This window comes from Euprymna scolopes, chromosome 9, assembly GCF_053919585.1.
Source record: "Euprymna scolopes isolate OS-2025 chromosome 9, ASM5391958v1, whole genome shotgun sequence".
Lineage (NCBI taxonomy): Eukaryota > Metazoa > Mollusca > Cephalopoda > Sepiida > Sepiolidae > Euprymna > Euprymna scolopes.
This window is the reverse complement of record NC_136490.1, coordinates 36,320,407-36,340,796: the sequence shown is the minus strand read 5'-3', so window position 1 is coordinate 36,340,796 and position 20,390 is coordinate 36,320,407. Positions and strand designations below refer to the sequence as shown.

Here is a 20,390-nt window from a genome sequence, read left to right as displayed (position 1 = left end):
ACAAACAGAGATTGAATCATGATGAACAGATAGAAAAATGTTCAGTAGCGCAACGTTTCATAACAACAACAACAACAACAACAACAACAACAACAACAACAAAAGGAATTGAATCGGAACCGAAAGATTTCATTAGTCAAGACTAGAAAGACTCCTGGTTGTTATTTTTGAGTGATAATTACAGAATGATGAAACTGATATATTCGAAAAAAATCTGGAAGGAAAGTACAAAATATTCAAAAGAAGAATAAACAAGAAAAATCTATATATCAATAAAAGTGAAATTATCTGTCTGTGTGTGAATTGTATGTCTGTGTGCGTATGTGTGTGTCTGTGTGTTTACAAACCCTACCAAACTACTCTGTCAATTTTCGGTCTACAGACTCGAGAGATAACATAAGGCGTATTAAGATTTGGGAAAATCTTGTCAAAACGGTTTTCGGCCAGAAATGTGGCTGTCAAGGAGTTAAAGTTCGACGATTTGACCCTTAAAAACTCTACCAAACTCCTCTGACAATTTTGGGTCTAAACACATAGCATATTAGATGTAGGTTATTTGAACTAGGATCAAACCTTTTCATTGAATTTGAGCCTAAACAATAAATGTTAAGGGGTCAAAATTGAGGTCAAAGTTAAAAAAATTTACCTTTGCTGTCTATACCAAGTTAAGCAGTCAATTTTTAGTCTAAACATTTGAAATTTTACATAGAGTGTATTCAGACATGCAGCAAGCTTTTTAATAAGGTTTTTGGCTAAAAATTAGCTTTCAAGAAATCAAAGTTGTAAGAGTTGAACTTTGCAGACTCTGCCAAACTCGTCCGCCAATTTGGATCTAAACACTTGAAATCTTAGATTTAGATTACCTGGACGTGAGTCAAACTTTTTAATCCATATATCCATATGCACATAAAGTTATAAACAGTACATAGGCCTGAGAAAAGCTGGGCTGAACTGCTAGTATAAAATAATGTGAAAACGATACAAAAGCGGAGGAATAGTAGATTGCTACTATTAATTGTAGAGTCTCTAAAAATCACAGAGACAACCTTTTGAGATAAAATAGAGCGACGAATACTCGTGGAATAGGATTGCTCTATTGCAAGTCATGCTAGCATTCCTTATTGAGAACACTTATAATATAAACCTTAACTATTATACAAGTCCATAATTATAATGTTTTGCCTATAATGTTTTTAGACTTGAAACTTCATACATAGAAAATGTACATCTATGACACAAATCTGAGTTGGTTAATAGTCGGTAAAAATAGCTACTAACGGTTCAAAATAAAAAAATAACAGTGATCTTGGCAGGAGTATGTCGGCTAAACCTGCTACTTCGGTGCATGCTCACATATACTGCAGTCGTAGAGTAAACAACGTTATTTTTTGCAATTTTGCGTATGTATAGATTTAGAACATACAGAAACAGATAAGTCTGGAGAGCTGTTAGTTTTAGTTTCGATTATAGCTAATGGACCCAATGTTATATTCTTATACTGATTTATAATTTTTTTTTACATAGGCATCACCACTTATCAAGGCCACTCGAGGATAGGGGTTAAAGAGTGTACAGTAGAAATTGGACAATATAGTAATCGTTAGTAATGGAATCGGTAAATTTGTATACAAGTGGAACGGCTCATCAAGAACTTGTTTACGTTAGACTTGAAGACAACCATATTGTAGTCATCTAGAAAGCAGGAAAACGGAAGACAATTCCATAGGCGTGCAGTTCATAGAAAAAAAGCTTTGTTCATGGAATCTACGTTTAGGTTTAGGCACAGATAAAGAGTGGGAGGAATTATTGATAGTGTTTTCAGCTAGACGAGTGTTTCTTGTGAAAGTTTGGCGAGGTGGGGACAGTCAAACATGATAAAGCAGAGAAAAACTCGCAACATCTTTTCTGTGAGATAGAGGTTGCAGGGAAGAGAAAAGGACATCTCCTACGAGGCTACGAAGTCTATTTTGAACTCTATCAAGACAAGACAGTCCTTTACAGCAGCTTCTGCCCAAATGTGGCAAATCACAACTATAGGTTGTGTATAATATAATAATCGATAGAGAATTGGCTCTATTATAATAAATATGAAATTTGCATGAATTGAAATATTATATTTAAGCATAATTTACGACCAGGTAACGCCGGGCGAATTGCTAGTATATATATATATATATATATATATATATATATATATATATATATATATATATATATATGAGTTCACATGAAATCACTTTTTTATTCACTCTATTCTCTCTGCTTCTCCAGTTTTTGTTACCAAGTAAGATCTATGACTTACTTGTAGTTTCATTAAATACTTTTGCAAGCAAAATCTGATCCCGCATTTTCCTAAATCCTACCCACTGATGAGAAGGAAAGTATTTCTCCGAAACTCCGCGGATTAAGGACTATCCACTAATTTACTGTTTCCTTTTTAAAATTAAATATGTTTTAACTCTTTTTCAAAGTGTTTTTAGCATGTTTTATTAACTACTTGTTCGGATTACACAATCCGCGATTATATATATATATATATATATATATATATATATATATATATATACACTTTGGAATGAAATCATTATCTATGCATGTCTGATTAAACACGACTGAGTTCTTTTTTCCAATTATTCTTATTTCATATAACATATCAGGTAAAACCGCTCGGCGAATAGAAAAGATACTAACAAAATTTGAAAAAGAAAGAATTTAGTCGTGTTTAATCAGACATATATATATATATATATATATATATATATATATATATATATATATATGTATGTATATATATATATATATATATATATATATATATATATATATATATATATATATATATATATGATGTGTGGGTATGATTATTTAAAAGTAAGTGTAATGTTGAATTATGCAAAAGGATATTAAAAAAATATCAATGGCCTTACCAGTAGCATTAGTATTAGCATGTAGAACATGCATTGGGTGTGTTCCTTGTGTACGTGGGTGCCTATTATTACGACCTGTTCTGCCTCCACTGGACTCGCTGATAACTTGTTCTATCTCATTTCCGGTTGGAAAGAACGAAAAGAGGAAAGACAAGAAAACTAAAAAATATAAAATAAAATAAATAAATAAACGAATGAAAAGAAAAGAGAACGTGAAGGTCAGTCGTCTCTGAATGTCTATTTCTATCTTGTCAAAGAAGATGGCTTCCTAATTTTCAAACAATCCATCTTCTATGACCTTTGAATTTTGACATGGACATAATCCTTCATACGCTAAGTCTGTAACTGAAATGGATTAAAATGCATCAACTCTCTATAGTCAATTGCAACACATCTATGGATATACAAACCTGCTCAGACGTTGTCGTATATGTATGGACGTTTACTGTTAAGGGGTATATATATATATATATATATATATATATATATATATATATATATATATATATACTAGCAAACGTACCCGTCGTTGACTGGGTTCAAAACAGCCTACAGAAAATAGACTCTGATTTATGAAAGTATGATAGGTTATGAAAAGGAATGGTTGTAAAGAGAGAGCTTCGAATTTGGAGGTATCAAAACCAAAGCAAAATATGATGAAAGTAAAAATAAAATAGATAAACCCATAATTTATTATACCATACCTGTTCACACTGAAACACTTATCACAATATTCTGTGGATCTATAATTAAAAAAACCATGTTGAACTTTGTGACATATTCCCATTCTATGGAGGCCAGGCGCGTCCGAACAACCCATAATTTTATTATACCATATTTCTTCAAACTGACACATAATTATCAAAGTATACTTACGCAGATAGATATGAAAAGTCTTTATTAAAGTTTGTGCCTATTTCCATTCTATGGAGGCCAGACGCAAACGCAGACCCCACAATTGTATTATACCATACCTAGGTAAGTTAAAACATACTTATCAAAGTATTCTTATTTACATCTATATCAAAAACACGTGTAAAAGTTTTTTTTAATTTTTAAATTCTTTATTTCCATACTTTGTGGACTAGGCGCGAACGCAGACCCGACAATTTTAGTGAATCACCGTTCTGCAGGATCAAACATACCCATTCCTGTGTCTCTATACATCTTCTATCATTATACGTAATCAGTTTTTTTTTTAAATAGTCAACCATATAGGAGCCTATTCGTGACCAGACAAACAAACACACACACACACACACACACATTCAGCTTAATATATATATATATATATATATATATATATATATATATATACTAGCATAGGTGCCCGGCGTTCCCGGGTATTCGGATATGTATGTTGAGCAAAAAAATAAATAAATAAAGTGGTCAATGTTTTTAACTTTTACCCCTATTATGACCCCTTAAAATTTATTGTTTTGGGGTCAAATTCCGTTATTAAGTTAGATCCATGTCCAAGGAATGTATATCTAAAATTTCAAGTGTTTAGACCCAAAATTTTCGGAGGGGTTTGGTAGAGTTCTCAAAGGTCAAATCGTTGAACTTTGACCCCTTAATCGCCAAATTTTTGGCCGAAACCCGGTCATATCGATTTTCCCAAATCTCAGTACCCTGTATAACAAATTTCGAGTCTGTAGACTAAAAATTGACAGAGTTATTACGTAAGGAAATGTACACACACGGACACACAGGTACACAGATACACAGATAGACAGACACTTTCACTTCATAGATATATAGATATAGTCATCCACGTACAGTTCGGCTTCGTTGTATTACAACTCCGCATTGATAATAATGCAGTTCGAACCACTGCCCTATTGGATCGGTGCTCGGAAATGGCCTCTTCAAATATCCATTAAATCAGCATTCGACTACCACTTTTATAGTGCTCGTGCTGTTTTTTTTATTTACAAACAAATAAACAACGGGCTTCACTTTATAGCCAATTATGTAGCGAGCGAGATATATTTACGCCAGTGCTCTACTCAAAAGAGAGGGCGCTTAAAATATTTAAGTTTAAATTTTGATCTGTTTGTCTATATATCCGTTCTTCTTTTGCTCGGAAACTACTGGGAAATCTGGAAAGAATTTTTGGTATGAATCTTTGTGAAGACAAGGTTCATCGAACTAAATACTATGGTGTCCGTTCGATGCAGAGGTAGGGATTAATATGGATTAGTTCTACTTTTTCTCGGAAACTACTGGATCGGTTTGACTGGCATTATGTATAGACCTTTCTTTTGACGAGGTACAGCGAACTAAGTATTATAGTATCTATTGAAAACAGACCGATGTTAACAGAGATTAATAAGGATTAGTATTTAATGCCAAAGTGAGTACAAATTCAACGATACCTAACCATCAGTTTTGCAAATAACACCCATTCAAAGTCACCGCGCTAAAGTATCTCTACTATAATAGAAAAGGAAACTGTTTTTTTTATTATTATTATTTTTCTTCGTTTGAAGATTGTAATGCTGGGTATTTGGCATCTAAACCAGCTGCCAACATTGCCCCGTTTTTTATTGAAACCAACCGATAGCTCTTTTTAGTATTCTCGCTGTTCCCTTAAGTGCAATTGTCTGGATCTCTTATGCACTTTGTTCACCAGGAATATTAGTTAGGTAGGACTTCAGGTTCTTCTTCATAAGCCCTGTGACACCTATAATAACTGGTATGATTGATATCCCCTTAAGATTCCAGTTTCTTTTCATATCATACATGAGACCTTGGTATTTGGGCTGTTTCTCTCTTTCAGCTCTATTCAGACCGCCATCATTAGGAACACTCACTTCAATCAAGGTTGCAACTCTCTCTGACTTATTCCATATAACTATGTCTCACAGCAGCATTTTTAAGGTAAGTGGCTGTAGGGATTGCATGGTCGTAATGTATGGTATATAAGTCATTTCCAACTGTTCTTTCAGGTTGGTGTTCCCAGGACTTGCTGCTACACTTGATGTTTAAATTTTTACAGAGGGTCCAGTGGAGGTACTTGCATACTCCATAATTTCTCGCTGTATAGTAGCCGTCTCCTAGAAGAACTTTGCAACTTGATATCAGATGACCAACACTTTCCAATTCTGTATGGCAGAACCTGCATTTATTGCCATTACTGGTCCCTGCCATCTTCTTGAATGCATTGGTCATCAATCCCTGGTCTTGAGAAGCCATTATGACCCTTTCCTGATCGTGGTGGAGGGCTCCCCTTTTGAGCCAGTGCAAGGAACCTTCTTTATCTATGTATTCCTGAGAGAGTTCCCCCCCCCAAAAAATACTTTGCACGCTGATATTGGTCCAATTCTTTAAGGTTCATCTGTTGAAAGGAATCGGTATATTTCTGCCGGCTCTTTCTTGCTATTTCTGTGGCACACTTGTTTGGTGTTTCCTCCTCATCTGAAAGACAGCCCTGACCAAAATGCTTGGCCAGCTGGGTGACTGATGTTGTTCTGCTGGCTCTTGTCTCTTGATGTTCGTATAATATTGAGAGGGTGTCATTCTGGGAGCTTCTCAGATACTCATCGGTGCTCACAATAGTTGCCCTATGTTGATGATTGATCTCTGAGAGTCCCAGACCTCCTTTGTCTGTATGTGTGTGTGTGTGAGCTCGAAAATGGCTAGGTTGACTGTCATGTAATTTCATTCGAATGTACATTATGTGTCTAACCCTGTTCTTAGACAGGTTTTGTATCGGAATGTCTTCGATAAGTATCGATAATCGAAATAATCCGATGAACGAATGAACAGGCGATTTTGATCAAAGTCAATAAGTTACACAGTCTAACATCTCAAGTGCATTTGAGAAATTTTATCACACAAGCAGAAAGGCGCGACATATAAAATCAACAATAGGTTCTTTGATATGACAGGTTCGCGGTCGAAATTAATGTTTCTGTTTAATGCAAAATTACTCTATGGTATTGACTTTTTCAGTTTAAACTTTAATGCCATGCATTATCACCGTACAAGCAGTAAAGCCAGGCATATAAAATCAACAATAGGTTCTTTGATATGACACAGGCATGTTCGCAATGAATGTTTCTTTTTAAAGCACAACTGAAGCATGATACTTGTCTTTTGCATTTGAAACTTTAATTCAAGCCATTGTATATGTAGAAATAATTTTATAAAAATCACAAATAGGTTCCCTCCAGTGCAATCTAGATTACAGTGTAGTGTGGAATAAGCCACTGCAGGGAGGCATGTGAGGTTTCCTGCCGATGTACAGCGATGGGTCCCCAACTAGAGAAGATAATCAATCGAATTGATAGAAAAATATGCCATTTCATTGATTTAAATTACAGTAAAAATATGAGATCGTAAAACATTCATTAATTATCAGTAAATCCAGGGCAATATCTAGTCTCCTGCTAGTCTACTATATATATATATATATATATATATATATATATATATATATATATATATATATATGTGTGTGTGTGTGTGTGTGTGTATGCACACATATATATATACGTGTGTGCGTATATACACACACAGACACACATATATATATGTGTGTATATATACACACACATTCATGCATACATATATATATATATGTGTGTGTGTATATATACACACACGCACATTCATACATACATATATATATGTGTGTATATATATATATATATATATATATATATATATATATATATTCAAACTCGCACCTTTTCTAAAAAAAAACGTATAAAATAAGTTAGATAAAAGAGACTTAAGAGAGTAAAGATTTGATTTGAATGAAATATTGAATTATATTAAGTAATATATGCTTATCTGTGACTTATATATCTACATTACATTAGTTTTCTTAGTATAATAAACAAACTTAATAAAATTGAACTCACAATTTCTCTGTGCATCCAAATTAGAAATTACTGACACCTTCAAAATCCTTAATATCACCTGCGCAACACTAAAAACGGCTTAAACAACCCAGTCTATAGAAAACCAACAGATAAAAATGATATTTTATATTTCTACTTCTGTAACGTTTCACACGTTTACATACGCAATAACATGTAAAAACCCGAAACCAACACGTTGTAGACTCATTCGCAAAAGAGGCAACGAATAAAAAAGTGGAAAGAACTTCAACTCCTGCTTAAGGTTTAAATAAAATATTTTTATTAATATTCTCCCGCCATGCGTGACTAATTACGACTGAAATGTCACCTACCTCTACAACGTGATCGTCTTCTCTAACGTGTTCTCTCTCCCTTTTACTATCTTTTCCTTTTTCTTTACCGTGACGTCATTTCGCACATGGTTCAGTATTTGCATATAGCCGCCATACGCATGTCCGCGCACTGTTACACGCCGACTGCAGCAATGGAATAAAATCCGGAATTATCATAGGCTCGTGCTCCAGAGAGTTTGGAATTTGCCGCCTAGCTTATCTTCGTAATGGAAAAATCTTTACGAAAATACAACACTTTAAAATAATTTTTTATCCAAAACGCAATAATAGAAACATACTTACATTATAAAGATTTCGCTACATAACAACGCAACCACCACACATAACACAAATAATTGATAAAATAAATCTTACATAGTCCTCCCTAATAATCGAATATGTATTTCCTTGTAACAATTCATATCTGACATAAAAAGAGTAACTTCAAATTAAAAAAAAATAATTAAGGGTTTACTGAACATTCACTCAATCCCAAATCCCAGTACCCTGTATATCAAATTTCGAGTCTGTTGACTGAACATTAACAGAGTTATTGCGAAGGAAAATGTACACAAACAGACAGACAGACACACAGACACGTTCACTTTTATAGATATATAGATAGATAGATTACAAAAAATAGCGATTAAAAGTGATCTGACTAAACCATTTCAAGTGCTTAAGGAGACAGAAGAAACAAATGTCAAGTCTTACAACACCCCATCGTTTACAATAAATTTGGAAAGAATTTCCTCGCTGTATTTTATGACGACACGTTTTCTTTTTATGCATTTCTTCTTTTGGTGTCGATTTACACCTTTTAGTTTCATTGTATATTCAAATCTTTCCAGTCCAATATTTTATATTATTATACTATATGTTGTATATTAGAGATTTTAGTTTCATTTTGTATTTTAATCTTTCCTTTCATAACTTTTATATTAGTTTTTTAAACCTTATCAATTTCGACGTTATTTTATATAAACACTAGCGAGGAGTACTCGGCGTTGCCCGGGTGTTTGGAGGTGTGTGTGAAAACTCCGGGGTGGGGGGTAAAATTAAAAAAATGTTTTGGTAGGTAAGTATGAGGATCGAACCCGAACCCTTGAGGCAAAGTTGTAAATTAAAGTGTAAACAAAATAGAGTGCGACGGTTTTAACCATTGGGCCACCGCGAGATGCTAACGGGAACACGTTTGAATTTATTTAATTACTGGGATTTGGCAGGTGGACGTTTTAATGACTTGATGAGGTCAACTTTTGACTGCGGAGTAGCATTTAATTTAGTGCGAGAATGCTTCCCCCCCCCCAAGACGTTGGGGGTAGGGGAAAACAGTATAGGAAAAGGCCTAACCTACATGTGGCGAGCGAAAACTGTTGAATATTTATCTTCCCGAAGTCGAGCAAATTAAATAGACAGGCGAGCTCCATTGTTAACTCTGAGATATTACGATTTACATGTGATATAAAAAGTTTTAAGAAGTTGTGAACCGACCGACCGCTTCTCTGAAAAAAAGCCTTTCTTGGACATACACAAAAAGCGAACATACATTGTTGCTTTTATATATATATATATATATATATATATATATATATATATATATATATATAGATGAATATTAATGCGAACACTAGCAAAACATAATATGTTCCGTCATCTTGTGGTTAGTACGTAAACTGATGTAAATACAATTCTCCAATCCTATTGGTTACGCTATTCTTTTTTCCTCGTGAATTTCATAGTCATTCCTCGAATATTCGTTATATATAGGCTATCATTCGTGATAGTTACGTGTGGGATGAATCGATCAAGGATCGGCAATTTTGAAAGCAGTACGTCATTATTGACAGCGAGAATTCCAATTGACAAAGTGACCAATTGGCAAGCGACAAGAGGCGCACCTAGCTTGTTAATAAAGTAACCAGACACGCTGCTGTGTAAATTTACGCCCTGGTAGTTGCCATCGGTACGGCACATTCGGAACAGCGCATTGTACCGTATTTAACGATACCTGTCCGAGAAGACAAGTTGATTTATGGCAACATCCTTACAGGAACAGGCAGTGCTGTTGGCATATCGCCTCTGTGATCCCATCAGTTCTGCCAACTGACTAATGTCCACGCATCACCATTTTCAGCTAATGCGCTTGACATTGTTTAGATTCATGTCGTAACTGAACACAAGAACACCACACGTGTAAGATAGTGTCACACACACGCATGCACGCTTATATATATATATATATATATATATATATATATATATATATATATATATATATATATATATATATATATATCAAACGTAGCTGAGAGAAAAAAGATTCTTGAAAAAAAAAAAAAGAAAAATGAAAAAAAAAGGTTCTTGAGTGTAACGCCAAAGTTAATATGAAGTTAAATAGCTAATAAAGGTGTAAATTGAATGTGATAAATTATTCAAATTTAGCAAGCAAATTTATTCTATACTAGAAACACACTTTTAGAAATAAAGACTATGGATTAGTAGATAAGAAATTCAGATCTATAAAAAGGCTTAATGAAGATTAGCAATATTTCAAAACTGAGAACACAATTTTAGTTATATTGATGGTGATATAGTTGATACCGTTTCTACATCAATAAAATAGTTTAACAAAGATTAGCAATACGAATTCAACAACAAAAAAAAACAATATTAGTAATTAAAGAATAGAGATTAATTGATGCTGTTTTTAGATCAGTAAAATTTTAAAAATCCTAGCTTATTAAATAATACTCTTGTTCTGAACAATTAAATCCAAAAAAAACAAAGTGAACCCCCACTTTCATTGGAGTAAAACGTACATGAAGCTAAAGAATATATTTATTAATAGAATTCTTATTAATGGGATATGTATTATTATGAGATAAGTATTTAAGAATTTTATTCCCGAATTGTAATTTAAATTAAAGCCATATATAACCTCAGAAAATTATGGTTGGATGGCAAACGTGGGTTAAATCTTTGGTAATAAAATCAGTATTATGGTTAAGATATGCATGACAAACTTATATTTAGAATAGGTTATCCTAGTGTTAATTGAATTTGTTTAATTAATAAATAAACCATAAAGTCATATTAGGAATTTACCTAGAAACCTGCATAAACATTAAAACATCGAATGGCTTGAGTTACTTCCCTTTCAACCTTATGGATACATATAAGGATTTTGGTAACTTATAATTCAAATAAACCTTTTAAATTTCGAACGTACAGAGTCACCTCCCTTTCTACATTTTAAATATCTGATATTCGTGAATCTCAATAGGAAGAAAGGGCAGAAAATAAAAAATTGAACATAAATTGAGATCCTTAATTTTTAATGAAGAATGATAATAAACTATGTATAGAGTAATGTTAAACTTTCTTTCCTTATTAAATAGGCTTTTAACAAAAACCGTATGTTTAATCACATAAATAGGTTAGCCGATATTTTTTAAATAGACAAAGCAAATTCCAGATAGGAAACTAACATAGAATCGCAACAATATAACTTAGTTGATTAGTCCGGGTTAGAAAAAATTATTTAAATTAAATAAAGTGTGGTCCACCCGCCCAGGTCAACAAATGACTTTTGACCCTGCTGAACTGGTCTGGCCGTTGATTGCCTATCTTCCGAGAAGACACAACATAAATTCTCAGCGTCTTAGGCTTCGTGTCAATTTCCGTTGAAAATCAAATAGCTTCGCATGCACGCCAAAAAAATAAAGAAAACAGACTCGGAGAGTTCTAACTACTACGAAAAATACAAATTTTGACATATGTACATTGTTCAGTCCGTTTTCATTTCATGAACTCCACGTTCACTTATTCTCCCGGGTTAGCGGTGGTGGCGACGGCCGGGTAAGGGTGATATCTCTTGGTTAGGTTCTCTCTCCGGTGGTCTGGCTTAATCTGCCACTTTCGGCACGAGCATACGCTTATAAAGCAAGGGGAAGAGTTGGTTGGGGATAACTGCCAAACGAATCAGGGTCCAACGCATCAAGTGGGAAATTCCCCAATTTTACGTGCATGCAACTTTACCGGACTTTCATCGCCTGCGAATCTGGGATGAAACTTCAATTTTTACTTACACACCCCAAAAGGTTAATATTGTCACTTTTTACACTCAGAAAGCCAGAAATCTGAGCAGGTGTTCATCAGGCCAACGAGTTCATGGTCTCACTCCACATTACTCTGATATTTCCTGTCATAAATATATGTCTGTTTTCTACAATGCACAATAAATCCATTCCTTTTGATAGGTTACCCGCCGCTGTCCGGGATTCAATCAACGTTTTACAGACAATCTCAGCATATTTACCCGGCCCTACTCAAGGTTTTAGGGGATCTTAATCTCCCAATGGGGTGCGATATCGCTCTCTTAGGCGGTCACGTCATGAAGAAATAAAGAAACTCGATTTACGAAATCAATGAATAGTATTAGTAAAACATATTAAGTAGACATAGGTAATTAGTGGAAACGTTGTATGACAATTTGTTTGAAAAAAAATTTTTAAATAAAGATACGAAAATAGATAAATATATAAATCTTTGAAAAACTTTGCAAGGATGAGATATAGGTAAAATATTTTCTTTTTCATATAAGGGAAATGGTTTCCATAATGTTTCATTGTTAATGTGGTTTTTATTCAACAAGTCTGACGAAATGCGGTATTTGTGAAAATTTTTAAACGACATAATGTTTGAATTTCTCCGAATAGTCTTGAAACAATTGTAACTAATGTTGAAATATACTATTTGTTGCTATCAATCCCTTCTTTGATGTCTTAGTTTTTGTTAAAACATTATATATATATATATATATATATATATATATATATATATATATATATATATATATATATATATATATATATATATATGGTTGCTGTCCTCCTGGTTTCGAGCGCAACCACCTCCTCTACTTCATGTCCTCTGTCCTCCTCCCTACTCCCTTTCGAATTGGATGTGTTCGCAAATTGCTCTTCAGGCCAGCCAAACTGCGACAGATTTTGCCACAGAATTGGCACACCCGATTCATTTTGCTTGCAGTGTCATTTTTGGAGTGCGAAACAGGTTTTTCACATTATATTTTAAATATTTTTCTCCCGACTCAGAAGAATAAGAATTCATTAAATTTAATAGAAAATAAAAAGAATATTGACATGATTACATAAATCGGAACAGATCGGAAGAGCAGTTGCAATTAAATTTTATGATATATACGCCATCATTGATTTGAATGCAGAGTCATTCACGGTATACCAATATAAGGTGGTCATTTTATTATAATTAAAACTAAATATATATAATTTTTATATTATATATATATATATATATATTATTTATATATCATTATAATTAAAACTAATCATATAAAATTATTTTGTTTATTATTCATAAATAGTTAATATTTATTGTCTTAGATATATTATCAATGTTTAAATCTAGAATATATATATTCAGGTTTTAATACAGAACTAATTTTTTCTTTATTGGATATTTTTACGATATTTAAGTTATTTGGTCTAATCTAAATATATGCCCGCCTTTAACTTTATTATTATACCGAATAAATATTTTAATTATGCGCATTTCTACGTTTAAATCGACTTTTATTAATTAGAACCATTTAGTAAGAATTGATTAACCATTTATTGTCATTAAATAAGAGATTTCATAGTTTTACTTACGTTTGTTTTTGTTTTCGTACAAAGGGCGTTATTTTAATTTGGAAGTATACTGAATTATCTCCCTTACATATTATAATCATTTATTTGTCTAATTATATTTTATTAGTTTAAACTGTACTATTAAAAGCTTATTTTCTACTAATTAAATTTATTTCACTTACACCCCTTTATATTTATTTATTTTTATTTATTTATTTTTTATTAATATTATAAATCGAGATATTTTAAACCAATTTCAATGAAAAGTACTTTCTATTAATATACGTGTTTTTTTTTATTAATTATTAATGTACTCTAAAACTTTTATTATACCTAACTCAGTAATTACCTGGCATATCTACTTAAATGAAGAAATTGCAATTGGCTTCAAGCGAAGACATTTTTCTTATAAAAATCTATCATTCTAAAACGTAGTATTTTCAACCTGTTATTATTAAGTATAAATATTTCAATGGAAATGGATAATTACAGGGTGGAATGATAAAGCTGTCGCCCTAAAGAAAACAACACTACAGCTTCATTATAAAACTTTTATTGCAGAAAATCAATTCAGATAACTTTATTATGCAGTACAGCCGACATCCATTCAATGTAACCGCCTTCAGCCTCAATCACTGCCTTGATACGGGTCCGCAACTGGGAGCATGCTTTTTCCACAAGCGCAGGTGGGAGCTCGGCGGATAGCGGCTATCAGGCTGGCTTTAAGTGTTGTGGGAGGTCATATTAGTGATGTTCTCGACGTCTGACCAAACGAAGTAGTACAGCGAGTTCAGGTTGGGGGAGGGGGGGCAAGTGAGAGAAGAGTACAGAGTCGTAGCACTCTTTCTGAAAGCAAGCCTGGTTCTCTTTGAGTTTGTAGGCCGGCGCCGATTCTCGCTGCCACACCCAGGGCCTGCCAGCGGCCACCGAATTGCACCAGGGGATCACCATAGTTTTCAGCACATTCAAGTACACTTTGGTTTTACTTTCGGAGATATGAGGTAACATAATGTGACTTTTACTTGAAACGACACCAAAGACAATAAATGTTTTGTTGTCATCATTCTGGGCACGTTCATGGTATCCGGGTTTGAATTTTCAGGGTGCTGATAATGATCCATTACTTGGATCTGTAGAGAGCATGATATGTACAGCGCCGCATCTCCGATCTCGCTTCTTGAACATTGTGTCACTTTCAGACATGATAGAAAGTCCCTGTCGATTTTGTGATTTGTACACAACTGGCCAACTAGTAGATGGTCTGGAACAATAAAAGAACATCGGTTTTCATCAATCAGAAATGGAGTCATATCATCATTTATAGGACGACAATTTTATCATCCCATCTTGTAGCTTCAAAGAAGTATATATTGACTAATACAGACCGAAGAACGTTTCAACATTTCCGTGTCTCGTCAGGAGTACAAATCTTTGGAAATGTGGAAAGGTTGATTGATTTGCGTAGATTCCTTAAAATGTTTATATTAAAAATGTAAGTACCAGAAACCAATTCAACGCATACATTTTTTAATAAACAGACGTTTACTTGTTTATAAATCTAACTTCTTTTTTGGTTTTCGTTTTCTCCTCTTTCGTGTAATTGAAGCTAAACGAAACTTACATGAGCAGAGTTTCTCTCCAAAACTTGTCCTCCTTGTTTCAAATTGATTGCGTTTTCAAGTAAATTTCTGATGAGATGTTCTTTTAAGAAATTAAATTCTCACCAAACCTAACTATCATCTGCAAGCATAAAGGTATCATTCTGAAACAAACATAAACATGGTTTTATAAATGGTATTTTTCTGTTGATGACCTGTTACTCCTTTATATATATACCGTGTTTTAATATATATATATACATATACATGTGTGTGTGTGTGTGTGTGTGTGTGTGTGTGTGTGTGTGTGTGTGTGTATTAAAACACGGTAGTGTTTGAATATATGGTTAACTGGCAGTTTTAGCCATTTAGAACGGTTTTAAAGCTCCACCGCTCATTCATTTTTCTACCAAATTTTAAGCAATTATTACAATTTATAGATCACATTCTCGGCTATATTGTGAATTCTTTTTTAATTTTCAGTCAGTAAAACGAAAGTTATGGTGAATTTACTGGTGTTCAAAATCGTAAAAAAAAACGTAAGGAGATGAGCGGCGTTTTTATGATTGGTTTCCATAGTAATCATGTCGTTTCACCGACTAGTGTCGCTACTAATTCACTACTGTCGCGAAAAAAGAAGTAACAAGTGAAACAGTATGAAAGGAAGATAATTGGGGGATTTTATTGAAAGCAGACAAGTGCCGTACATTGTTATTACATATGTGTATTTTATGTTTATGGCGACAAAAGAATAATACTGAAATTAAACAAAGAACAAGTGAATTTATTGGAAACTTGGAAAGAGAATGCATTATAATAGAAAAATGCGAGCATGAAAAGTAATATGGTTAAGCTTAAACATGGAAAAGCGAAGGACTAGTTGTTAAAACTGGAATAGAAAGGACAAGTAAAAAATATAATAAATTTATGACTTAAAATATTGCAGCATTACGAATTGATTATATAATATTAAATTGAATTTTACAAAATAATGCTACAATATATTAAGTTATAAATTTATTATATTTTTTTACTAGAATAGTTAACGTTTATAAAAGAAGATGTGTTTTTTTTTTTAGATTGTATTGCATTCGCAGAAATGCAGAAAACTAATATTTAGTCAATGAAAAAGAACAAATAATTAGATAGCCAATAAACGTCCGCTTCCATCGTTGGTTAAATAACCGGATTTTTCACATTTGGAAATTTAAGCCATTGGGACTATAATTCTGAATATTTTGTTACTTAAAAGGGGTTCTCTATCCACGCTCAAATGTTATTCCCGGTTTGTCTGTTTTTTTCCAGCTGTTTCATGTATATATTTTTTAACTGTTTTTTCTTACAATTTATGACCAAATAGCATAAATTGTTGTTTCCTTTAACGCATCAACCAGCAAATTTAACATTGGTACAATTATAATTTGCTGATTTCTTACTGTTGTCTGATGAGAAGACCAGCAAGAGTGGCATTCTTTGAAACTCCGCGGAATAAGGACTTTGTAAATTGTTTTTGGAGTATTCTGTCGAATAATAAATTTAATTGTAAATTTTAATTTACAGTTTTAAATTCTTTTATTTCCCCATATATATATGTGTGTGTGTGTGTGTGTGTGTGTGTGTGTGTGTGTGTGGACACTTCTCAACCTATATACTTAATGAATTTTTTTATCTACAGAAATTTGGTATATAGAGTATTCAGGCATATGGAAAAATTTTTAACCGTTTTTCATCCGGAAAAAAAACGGCTGCTAAGGCGTAAATATTGAAAAATTAGTACTTGAGGGTCATTGAATATTTGTCCGTTTGTAAATTGTTTCACGAATGCGCGAATCGTTCACATTTTTTAAATTATATTTTCACTCCAAACAAGGCACTATGCCACTTTGATGTAGGGGGCTACTACCAGGGGTATGAGTTGCAGGGCTACTATGTAGGGAGATGAGCAGCAAGATGTCTGTTCACATTACACTTGAAATTATGCACATCAGTACAGTTGGGGAAACAGGAAACCGGAAGGGAGTTACCAAAGTCTAGCAGTTCTGGGGGAGAAACTAGTAGAGTAGAACACTTTCTTACATCTGGGGACCTCTACTGTGTAGGGATGGGATCTACTGCATGTTGGGTTTGTCGGGGGTATTTACGCCGAGGGGGTACAAGGGGTTGTAATTCATCGGAGCGTCCACCATTAAAATACTTGTAAAACAGGCAGAAGGGTGCAACATTTCGTCGATGGGACAGAGGTTGAAGCTTTGATGACAGTTTAGGACCTATCAGGTGTACGACTCTCTTTTGAACCGTGTTCAGGAGTGAGAGAGTAGAAGCAGATGCACCAGCCCAAATATGACAACAATACTCCATGCATGGGCGAATCGTGGCCTTATAGATGTACGGGACACTTTCAGGTGTAAGTAACTTTCTAGCACGGTAGAGAGAGTCCACCTTCTTAGCTGTAGCCTTGGCAATGCTCTCGGTGTATCTGTTCTAATTCATGTTTCCTGTGAACATTAAGACGAGGAGTTTGAAAGAAGTACTTTCTGCGTTGTGACATTAGCAAATATACCCATCTCAGATACAATTTATCAGGGAGGTCATTTATGAATATTAGGAATAATAAAAGTACCAGGATCGATCCCTGAGGCACATACGCATTTATATCATATTGTTTAGATGTACGACCGTCGAGGACAACCTAGATTTTTCTCTTATTAAAGAAGTATTTATTATTAATCGACAGCTTCTTTATGTTAATACTAAGTAGGTTTGAAAACACTCTTTAAAGTCGTATCAAGCTGGCCTAACTGTTATCCTACTTGACTCACTGTCAAGATTTCGATCTCAGGTCGAATATGTTTTACTTACAAGATGTGAACTGTTTAGAAAAAAGACAAAATACTTGCATGCACATGTTTCAGTTTCTTTCGGTATTTTTTTTTTTTTATTATATTGGGTAGAATATAACAATCAGTAGAGAATTGGCTCTAATAAATCTACATAAATTAAATATCACATTTATGCGTATTTTAGGATTGGGATACGCCGGGCGGTCTGGAAGTATATATATATATATATATATATATATATATATATATATATATATATATATATATATATATATATATATATATATATATATATATATATATATATATATATATATATATATATATATATATATATATATATTTATATATATATATATATATATATATATATTTATATATATATATATATATATATATTTATATATATATATTTATATATATATATTTATATATATATATTTATATATATATATATTTATATATATATATATATATTTATATATATATATTTATATATATATATATTTATATATATATATATATATATATATATATATATATTTATATATATATATATATATATATTTATATATATATATTTATATATATATATTTATATATATATATATATATATTTATATATATATATATATATATATTTATATATATATATATATATATATATATATATATATATATATATATATATATATATATATACTAGCATTTCAGCCTAGCATTTCCCAGGTGTTTGGAGGTGTATGTTGAGGCGGAAAAAGTGGTAGTAGGAAGGCAAGCTCAAACCTGTACCGCAAAGGAGGAAAAGAACGGGGAAAAAACGTGACGTCTTTGCTGTTACAACCACCGGCAAATCGGAAGTGACGTAGGTTTTAATTAAGGCTAGACAATCGAAAGGAGAGGATGACTTTCGAAAATATCGGCGAAAAAAGTGACCCCCCCCCCATGTAGAAAAGTGCCCAGTTTAAGGTTAAGATATTAATGTTTTCAGCCAATTTTTCAATGTTTGTCGTCTGACGGGTAGCACTTCAAAACGATACTGATCTTGTAAAAATCCGTCGCCTCTGTCGAAAGTTTTAGGCAGACATGCAAACATACATACATACATTTATATATTGGTAGCTCAAATTTTCGACCCAAACCGATTTAAAAGCATGCCCTATCCCTGAATACCCTTTATGTAAAATTTCAAATGTTTAGATTAGAAATTGTGTGAGTAATCTGGTAGAGACGGCAGAAGTCAATTTTTTAAAATTTTGACCCCTATTATCACCCCTTAAAATTTATTGTTTTGGGCTCAAATCCAGTTATTAAGTTAGATCTATGTCCAAGGAACCTATATCTAAAATTTCAATTCTTCGTACCGAAAACTGGCGGAGGAGTTTGGTAGAGTTCTCAAAGGTCAAATCGTTAACAGCCAAATTTCTGGCCGAAAACCGATTACAAAGATTTTCCAAAATTTCGCTACCCTGTATATCAAATTTCGAGTCTGTAGACTTAAAACTGACAGAGTTATTGCGTAGGGAAATGTACACAGACACCCAGACACACACATAGAAAGACAGACACGTTCACTTTTTTATATATACTAGCATGGGTGCCCGGCGTTGCCCGGGTATTTGGAGATGTATATTGAGCAAAAAAAGTGGTCAATTGTTTTTAATTTTACCCCTATTATGACCCCCTAAAATTTAATGTTTTGGGCTTAAATCAAGTTATTAAGTTATATCCCTGTCCAATGAACCTATATCTAAAATTTCAAGTGTTTAGACCGAAAATTGGCGGAGGAGTTTGGTTGAGTTCTCAAAGGACAAATCGTTGAACTTTGACACCTTAACTGCCAAATGTCTGGCCAAAAACCGATCACATCGATTTTCCCAAATCTCAGTACGATGTATATCAAATTTCGAGTCTGTAGACTTAAAATTGACAGAGTTATTGCGTAGGAAAATGTACACCCACAGACACACAGATACACACACACAGACACTTTCACTTATATATATATATTTATATATATATATCTATATATATATAAATATATATATATATATATATATATATATATATATATATATATATTCAAAATAAATTCAAACCGCATATATTGTGATGGTGATGGTCGAAGGAATATACGGGCTTTTACGCAC

At 33.0% G+C, this 20,390-nt stretch overlaps 1 long non-coding RNA gene across 1 annotated transcript in view; it reads right to left on the bottom strand.

The window, feature by feature from the left end:
• LOC145284501 (uncharacterized) overlaps positions 1 to 3,016 on the bottom strand; it is a 118,547-nt gene extending 115,531 nt beyond the window's left edge. Inside the window, exon 1 of the long non-coding RNA XR_013868852.1 lies at positions 2,928 to 3,016. This is a non-coding gene — a long non-coding RNA (uncharacterized LOC145284501). The remainder of the gene's footprint in view (positions 1 to 2,927) is intronic.
• Positions 3,017 to 20,390: the final 17,374 nt, after the last annotated feature.